Genomic DNA, 7893 nt, shown 5'->3' on the forward strand with positions numbered 1-7893 from the left:
GCACAACCTGAAGGGCTACATCCCAGTGGATTTGTAAGGGTTGATTCATGTATTGGCTTAGTTGTTGTACGCTAAAACCAATGTCGGGTCGTGTAAACTGAGATAAATCAAATGCCCAATAAGTCATCTAAACCTCTCGGGTTTAGATATCACAGTACTATTTTTTCATTTAATTTAATCCCTTTTGTCATAGGGATTACAACAAGTTTACAGCATGTTAATCTTGTGTCGGAAAGAATATCTAAAATATATTTACGTTGATTAACATATATTCCAGCATCAGTATGAAATATTTCTAATCCTAAGAAATACTTAGCATTTCCTAGGTGTTTAATTGTGAACTTTTTGTCAAGTAACTATTTCACACAATTAATTTGATATAAATTGTCTGCTGTAATTAAAATGTCGTCAACATCAACTAATAAAGCTAAAAAGAAATCATTGGTTTTCATTGTGAACAAGCAATTATCATGAGCAGATGGTAAGAAACCATAATTTGTAAATTCTAAATTCCACTACCTAGATGCTTGGTTTAAACCATAAAGACTCTTTTTAAGCTTACATATTTGACATGTTTTAGCTTCGGTATAACCTTCTGGAAGAATCATAAAAGCATCCTCATTAAGGTAACCATGGAGAAATGCGTTATTTACATAATATTGTTGTAAAAACCATTTTTTAGCCACAGTTAAAGCAAGAAATAAACGAATAGCTACCGTTTTGGCTACTGGAGATAAATTATTGTGAAAGTCAATTCCATTCTTTTGGTTGTATCTTTTCGCCACCAATCGAGCTTTATATTTTGCTACTGACCTATCTGGTTCCAATTTAGTTTTGAATACCCACTTGTATCCAATTGACTTTTTTACCTTTGGAAAAGAAGTTAGAATCAAAGTTTTATTTTCTTGAAGAGTAGTTAACTCATCTTTCATGGTTTGCTGTCAATGATTAAGTTTTGAAGGCTCTATGTATGTTTGAGGTTCTTTAATAGTAGAAATATTACCTAAAAATTCTAGATAATTTTTCTTTTTGCATTTTAATGTATAAGGAAAAGTGTTAGGAGTATATGATTTTTTATTTTTTTAGATGAATCAATATTTGAACTCATCACATAGTCATTACACCATGCTGGTGGTTTCCTTTGTCTTCCCACTTTTAGTTGTTCATCTTGTGAAAAAGAAGTTTGAGAATTTTCAGAATGTTCTTGAAAATGTGTGTTTCAATTTGTGGTTTAAAAATAATTTGATTTTCCGTTTGTGATTCTTCAAAAGTGTTATCTGTGTAAGTATCAGTATCAAAATCAGTTTAAGAATCATACAAATAAAAAACAGTTTGGTTAGTACCAACATCATGATTATTATAATTTTTTCTTTTAACTCTAGTTTTGTAAAAAGGGAAAATATTTTCATGAAAAACAACATCTCTTAAAACAATAATAGTTTCTTGTTTTAAATTAAAAACCCTGAATTCTTTTTTCCTGAAGAATAACCTAAGAAGACACACTTTGACCCCCTTAGTTCAAACTTTGTTTTATTTGGAAAATTATTTTTGATATAACATAAACATCCAAAAACTCTCAAATTAGAATAATCTGGTTTTAGTTTATAAATAATGTGATATGGATTATCCCATTCAAAAATTTTGGAAGGAGTTATGTTAATAACATGTGTTTCCATTAATATTAAAAATGGCCAGAATATTTTAGGCATTTTCTTCTGAAACATACATGACCGAGCTACTTGAAGAAGATGCTGGTGTTTTCTTTCTACCACCCCATTTTGTTGGGGTGTGTAGATACACGATTTTTTATGTAAAATCTTATTTTTCTTTAAAAAAGATTGACATTCTTTATTAACAAACTCACTACCATTATCTGTCCTAATAATTGTGACAGCCAAATTGAATTGAGTTTTGATCATGGCATAAAATTCAATGAATGTTTGGATAACATGATTTTTGTATTTAATCATGTAAGTCCACGTGAATCCACTATAATCATCAACAATGGTTAAAATGAAAGGACAATTTATAAGTGAATTTTCTTTGTATGGACCCCAAACATCCATATGAACAATTTCAAAATAATGTGTGGTTTTAAAAATACTACTACTAAAAGGCAATCGTTTCAATTTAGAGACAAGAAAAACATCACAATGAACAATATCATCTTTATTAAAAGAAAAAATATGCTTTAATGCAAACATCAGAAAGGTGTCCAAGTCTCCTATGCAGTAATTTGAAATCAGTACAACTATTTAGTATAGTATTTTCTAACCCGGTTTTAGATCCTACGTTTTCAAACAAGTACAAGTTTTGAGATAGTTCTCCAGTTCCTATGGTGTTGTTGTCCTTAAGATCCTGCAATATACAACTAGTAGGCAAAAATTGACATATAATATGATTTGTCTTAGAAAGTTTAGATAGTGAAATTAGGTTGTATTTAAATTCGGGAACATGCATAACATCAAGAAGTTTCAACTTATCAGAAAGTTTTACATTTCCTATTTGCTTCACATGTTTAGTTGTTCCATTAGGTAAAAATAAGGGTATATTAGCAACATTCCTAATTTTAGTCATGCTATTCACATTTGAGCATATATGACAACTAGCTTTATTGTCAATAATTCAAATAGGTTCATTCTTAAAATTAATTTGAACATTAAGACTACAAGCACCATTAAAATTAGAAGTTTTATTAGAAACATTTTGTGTACCTTCATAGTAATGTTCTTTACCTTTTCCTTCTGCAAGAAGATCTTTCATCATTTTTTTGAAAGATGATTTTTCAGAGAATTCTGGTTGTTCTTCATAATTGGAGAATGAAGTGTCTGCCATATTAGTCATATTTTTTACCTTTTGATCTATATTCCCCTTCACTGATCAGGATATCCATTCAACTTGAAACAACCATCTTGATTATGTCCTTTAGTTTTATAATAGGTACAGTACATATCTCTAGAAGAGCTTCCTTTACTGTTACCTCTTCCCATAGATTTTCTTCCTCCTCTTCCTCTATTGAATTTTCCAGTTTTTTGTCCACTTTGTTGTTTTATGTTATCCTTCAAAAGCATAGTGAAATTCTCGTTTTGATCAATCATTAGTGATTGAACTTCTCTTTGTCTCTCAATTCTTAGTAACATAGAATATACTTTGTTAATGCTTGGTTTTGGATCCATCAAAAGAATATGTTGTCTAGCATTGTCATAATACTCATTCAGACCCATCAAGAACTGTGTCAGCTTGTTGGATGTATCTTGTTGAATGACTAATTTTTTTCATTTTGCAATAGCAAGTACTTCTTGGTTCACAATCACAAGATGGTAGAGGTTCCAACATTAGGAATTCATCCCATAATTTCTTGATTTTAGAGAAATATTTCTCTAAAGTTAATGGTCCTTGACGCAAATTACTAATCCCCTTTTGAATTTGAAAAGCTTGAGGACCATTATTCTCTTGATATCTTTCTTGAATATATTTCCAAAGATCTAATGCAGTTGTAGTAGAAGAGTAATTACCTTTAATTTAAACTGTAATTGTATTAAGGATCCATGAGCGGACCAAGAAGTCGACCTTCCTCCACTTATCAAACTCTTCTGGTTCAGTTGGAGTAGTACATGATCCATCATAAGCCCTAATTTCAATTTTTCTTTAAGGGCTAGTCGGATTCCGCTACTCCAGCCTATATAGTTTGAACCATTGAAGATTGTGGTGCTGGATTATCTGAGTTATGAATAGTCATTGTATCTTTGTCACATTTTTTCTTTCCCATCATTACGACAGTTTCTTAAATCTCCTCTTTACTCGAAATACTTGTCGAAGAAGAATTCGAAGAAGGCGAAGAAGAATCAATACCTGAAGAAGAAGATGATGTTTCAATATCTTCTGATTTTTAATGTTCTTGAAGATCCTGCTCTGATACCATAAGAAATCAACAAGAAACCGATTGAGAAAAAAGTAATGACGGTGCCATCTACCCATTTTGTATATTATTAACAAACTATTAAAACAGTCCTTAGATTATTACAAAGTAAACAATTTGATTATAAAGTTATTGAATATATACTAACAACTAATTACAAACTCAATATAGTTGGGCATTCAACTAATTAACATAATTCTAATAAGACTCCTCGGACTTGGGTTTCTTCTCTTTGGAGGGAGGCTGATTCAACCGTCGGCGTCGTCGATTTCCTACACGTGGGAGTCTTCTTTGCGACCGACGATTTAGAGTTACGGCCATTTTGCGTCCTCAAGGTAGATGTTTTAAAAGAACAAACGATCCTTGTAATCAAACATATATATATATATATATATAATTTTCTTTTAATGTCATTATTTATAGTTAGGCTTAAACTATTTTTTTATTTTAAAATTTAATTATATATATAATTTTTAATTTTAATAAATAAATGTTAAGTTTTTATAATAAATAAATAAAGATAAAACCTGTTTAGGTATTAATTATTATCCAGTCTATCTTTTAAAGGATAAAGTATTTTTTTTGCTCATATTTATTTTCTTTTCTTTTTTAAGTTTAAAAGATAACACAAATCTACTATTAGTTATGTTTCCCTCAATTTAATTTTGTTTTTCAAGTTGAATCAAATTCTTAATATTTTATTATTATTATTATTATTATTATTATGCTTAATTTTTAAAGTATCTGGATTGTGGGTCGAGAGCTGTGGTTAATTTGAATATTTATGTGAGAATAAATGGATACTTTGGTCGGATTGTGGGTTGACCCGCCCATAAACTTAAAACAGTTAAAAATAAATTTAAAAATGTTATTTGTACGTTTCAAACTTGCAACTCAACAAAATAAGTACAACCCTTTAACCAATTAGGCTAACAACACTTTATATTTAAGATTTAACACCAAATTTGATGAACGCGAGACATTTTAAATATAAAAGTTCAAATTTTTAACTAACTGATCTATATATATATATAATGATGCTTAATTTTTTAAAGTGTCGAAATTACCGGGTCGAAAACTGTGGTTAATTTAGATATTTATGTGAGAGTAAATGGATACTTGGGTCGGATTGTGGGTTGACCCGCTCATAAACTTAAAACGGTTAAAAATAAATTTAAAAATGTTATTTGTAGGTTTTGAACTTGCAACCTAACAAAACAAGTACAACCCTTTAACCAACTAGGCTAACAACACTTTATATTTAAGATTCAGCACCAAATTTGATGAACGCGAGACATTTTAACAATAAAAGTTCAATTTTTTAACTAACTAATCTATATATATATATATAATGATGCTTAATTTAAAGTGTCCGGATTGCGGGTCGAGAGTCGTGGTTAATTTGAATATTTATGTGAGAGTAAATGGATACTTGGGTCGAATTGACCAGCACATAAACTTAAAATGGTTAAAAATAAATTTAAAAATGTTATTTGTAGGTTTCAAACTTGCAACCTAACAAAAACAAGTACAACCTTTAACCAAATGTGATTGAGATGTGGTTTGTCGAGGGATAATAGACCGATATCATTTGAAATTGGTTAAAGAAATATGAATCAAATATTTAATTGACCAAAGTGTGAGGTCACGATGCTAATTATTAAAAATATGAATCAAATATTTGATTGACAAAGTGAAAGTGTAAAGTCACGAAATGAGAGATTCATTCGGAAAAAATATGTGATGAAACATGTGAGAAAATAAGTTGTTTTATCGAAGGTAATAAAATGTGGAATGAGAGCGTTATATTTTTATTTTAATAATTTTAAACATTGAATAAATATTATTATAATTTATTTTATTTATTTTATTTTTATCCTTATTCGTGTGCATCGTACAAAATTTTCCTAGTTGTTATTGTTATTGTTATTGTCACTTAAATTTGGTAATAAGTTAAAAACAAATTATATTCTATATAAAATAAAATATTAAGATTTAATTAGGGATGGTCGGTACGGTATACCTTAATTTTTTATTCATATCTTATATCTTACCTAAAATTTCGGTATAGAAAAAATTCATACATTTACCTAAACTTAATTTCGGTATACTTTCTTTCGGTATACCTTAATTTTCAGTACAGTATCGATATTATACATTTGATACCTAAAAATCATATTAACATAAAAAACTAATTTAATATTATATATAAACGTTACACAAAACTAAAAATTAAAATATTTTTATAAAATATTTTTTTTTTAAAATCTAACATTTTAGAAACTAAAAAATGTTATAAATTAAATTTAGTTACAAAAATTTAATAAGAAGAAATATGAGTATAATCTTCAAGTTAGATTAAAGTGAAGGTAAGAGCGTGAGATTCAGAATGGTCTTCGATCGCATTTGCATCTGCAATTTGTTCTTATAAATTGATAATACAATTCAAATTAAATATTAATAATAATAATAAATATTAGTTAATTTAGACTTAATTAATAAAAAAAAAAACTCATTCTTTTCAATTTCTTGAACAATTCAAGTAAATAATTGGTAGGAATTTTGGTTTTGAAGTTGTTCATACTCTCTTTTGAGTCGTATTTTGTATTTAAGATGAACTTGACAATATATTAGACTCCATTAGGTCTGTTTTGAAAAAAAAAAAATCAAACACTTTGTAGCGAAAAAAAATTAATTTTATATCTTATAAAATAAAAATGTCTAGAAATTAAATATATTGAATTATATTACAATATAAATATTATATTTTGATTTGATTTTCAAAAATTATAATTTTGTAATTAAATTAATATCAAATTTATTTATTTTCTTATAAGTATTATATATTATATTTTTTTAATTTATAAATATTATTTCAGTATACCTCGATATACCAAATTTTAAAAAATCTCATACATTTACCTTAACAATAATTTGGGTTGCGGTAACGAACCTTACCTCTTTTTCGGTATACCAAATATATCGATATTTTCGATATATTACGGTACGGTATTTTCGATATACCTATATTATTGGTAAATTTTCCCCACCTAAATTTAATATTAAATTTTTTTAAGAAATAATATTTAAATATTATTCATCGTATTAACTTAATTATTTTTATAGCAAGGTGTCTTCAAAATATTAAATAAAAAATGAAATATTTATTATTCTAATTAATTTATTATCTTAAGTTATTTGAGAGAAGTTATTTCTTTAATTAAAAAAAAAATTAAGTTTTCTCCATTGAATAGATCAACCTATATACAAACCAACTAACATATTAATGCACATAACATGAGGTTAATACATTTAACAACAAATTCGAAATCAACCTTTATCATAATAATATTTTCTTTACAAATAATAATCATAATAATATAGTTTTTCCTAAGTAAATTAGGACAAATTAGTTCAATTTTTGGATTGTTTTATTATCATAGTTTTGAAATACGGTCGGTCGGACCGGAGGTGAAACGGTTGTCGAATCGGGTTGGGTTGATGAACAAAATTGGAAATGCAATCAACCCAGTTAAACTCGGCCAACCCGTCGATTGGACTGGAAATACGACAACCTGGGTTAACTCAACGTGTTTATCCTATTTTTAAAAGTAACTTTATTTTTTTCTTTCTCACTTATCAGTTTTCATCTCCCCTTTTAAACGAAAAATAAACAAGGCTATGGATACCATGACCGATCACCATCGATAAAGAAGAATCTTTCTAAATCACTTCGGGTTAGCGGGGCCTTCAAGCATCCGAAATACGCCGGATATTGATATCCCTATTGAAGACAATGAAGTGACTGATGATGTTGATGATAATTTTGATGAAAGGTGGGAGTGTTTTGCGAATAATTAGTATTTGACATTTATTTTAAATGTGTTAATCCATAACTTAAAAGTTTGTGTTTACTTTAATTGTGTTGTCCTTAAACAGTGATAATGAACATATTATAATTGAGAAATAATATT

This window comes from Impatiens glandulifera, chromosome 1 (genome assembly GCF_907164915.1).
Source record: "Impatiens glandulifera chromosome 1, dImpGla2.1, whole genome shotgun sequence".
Lineage (NCBI taxonomy): Eukaryota > Viridiplantae > Streptophyta > Magnoliopsida > Ericales > Balsaminaceae > Impatiens > Impatiens glandulifera.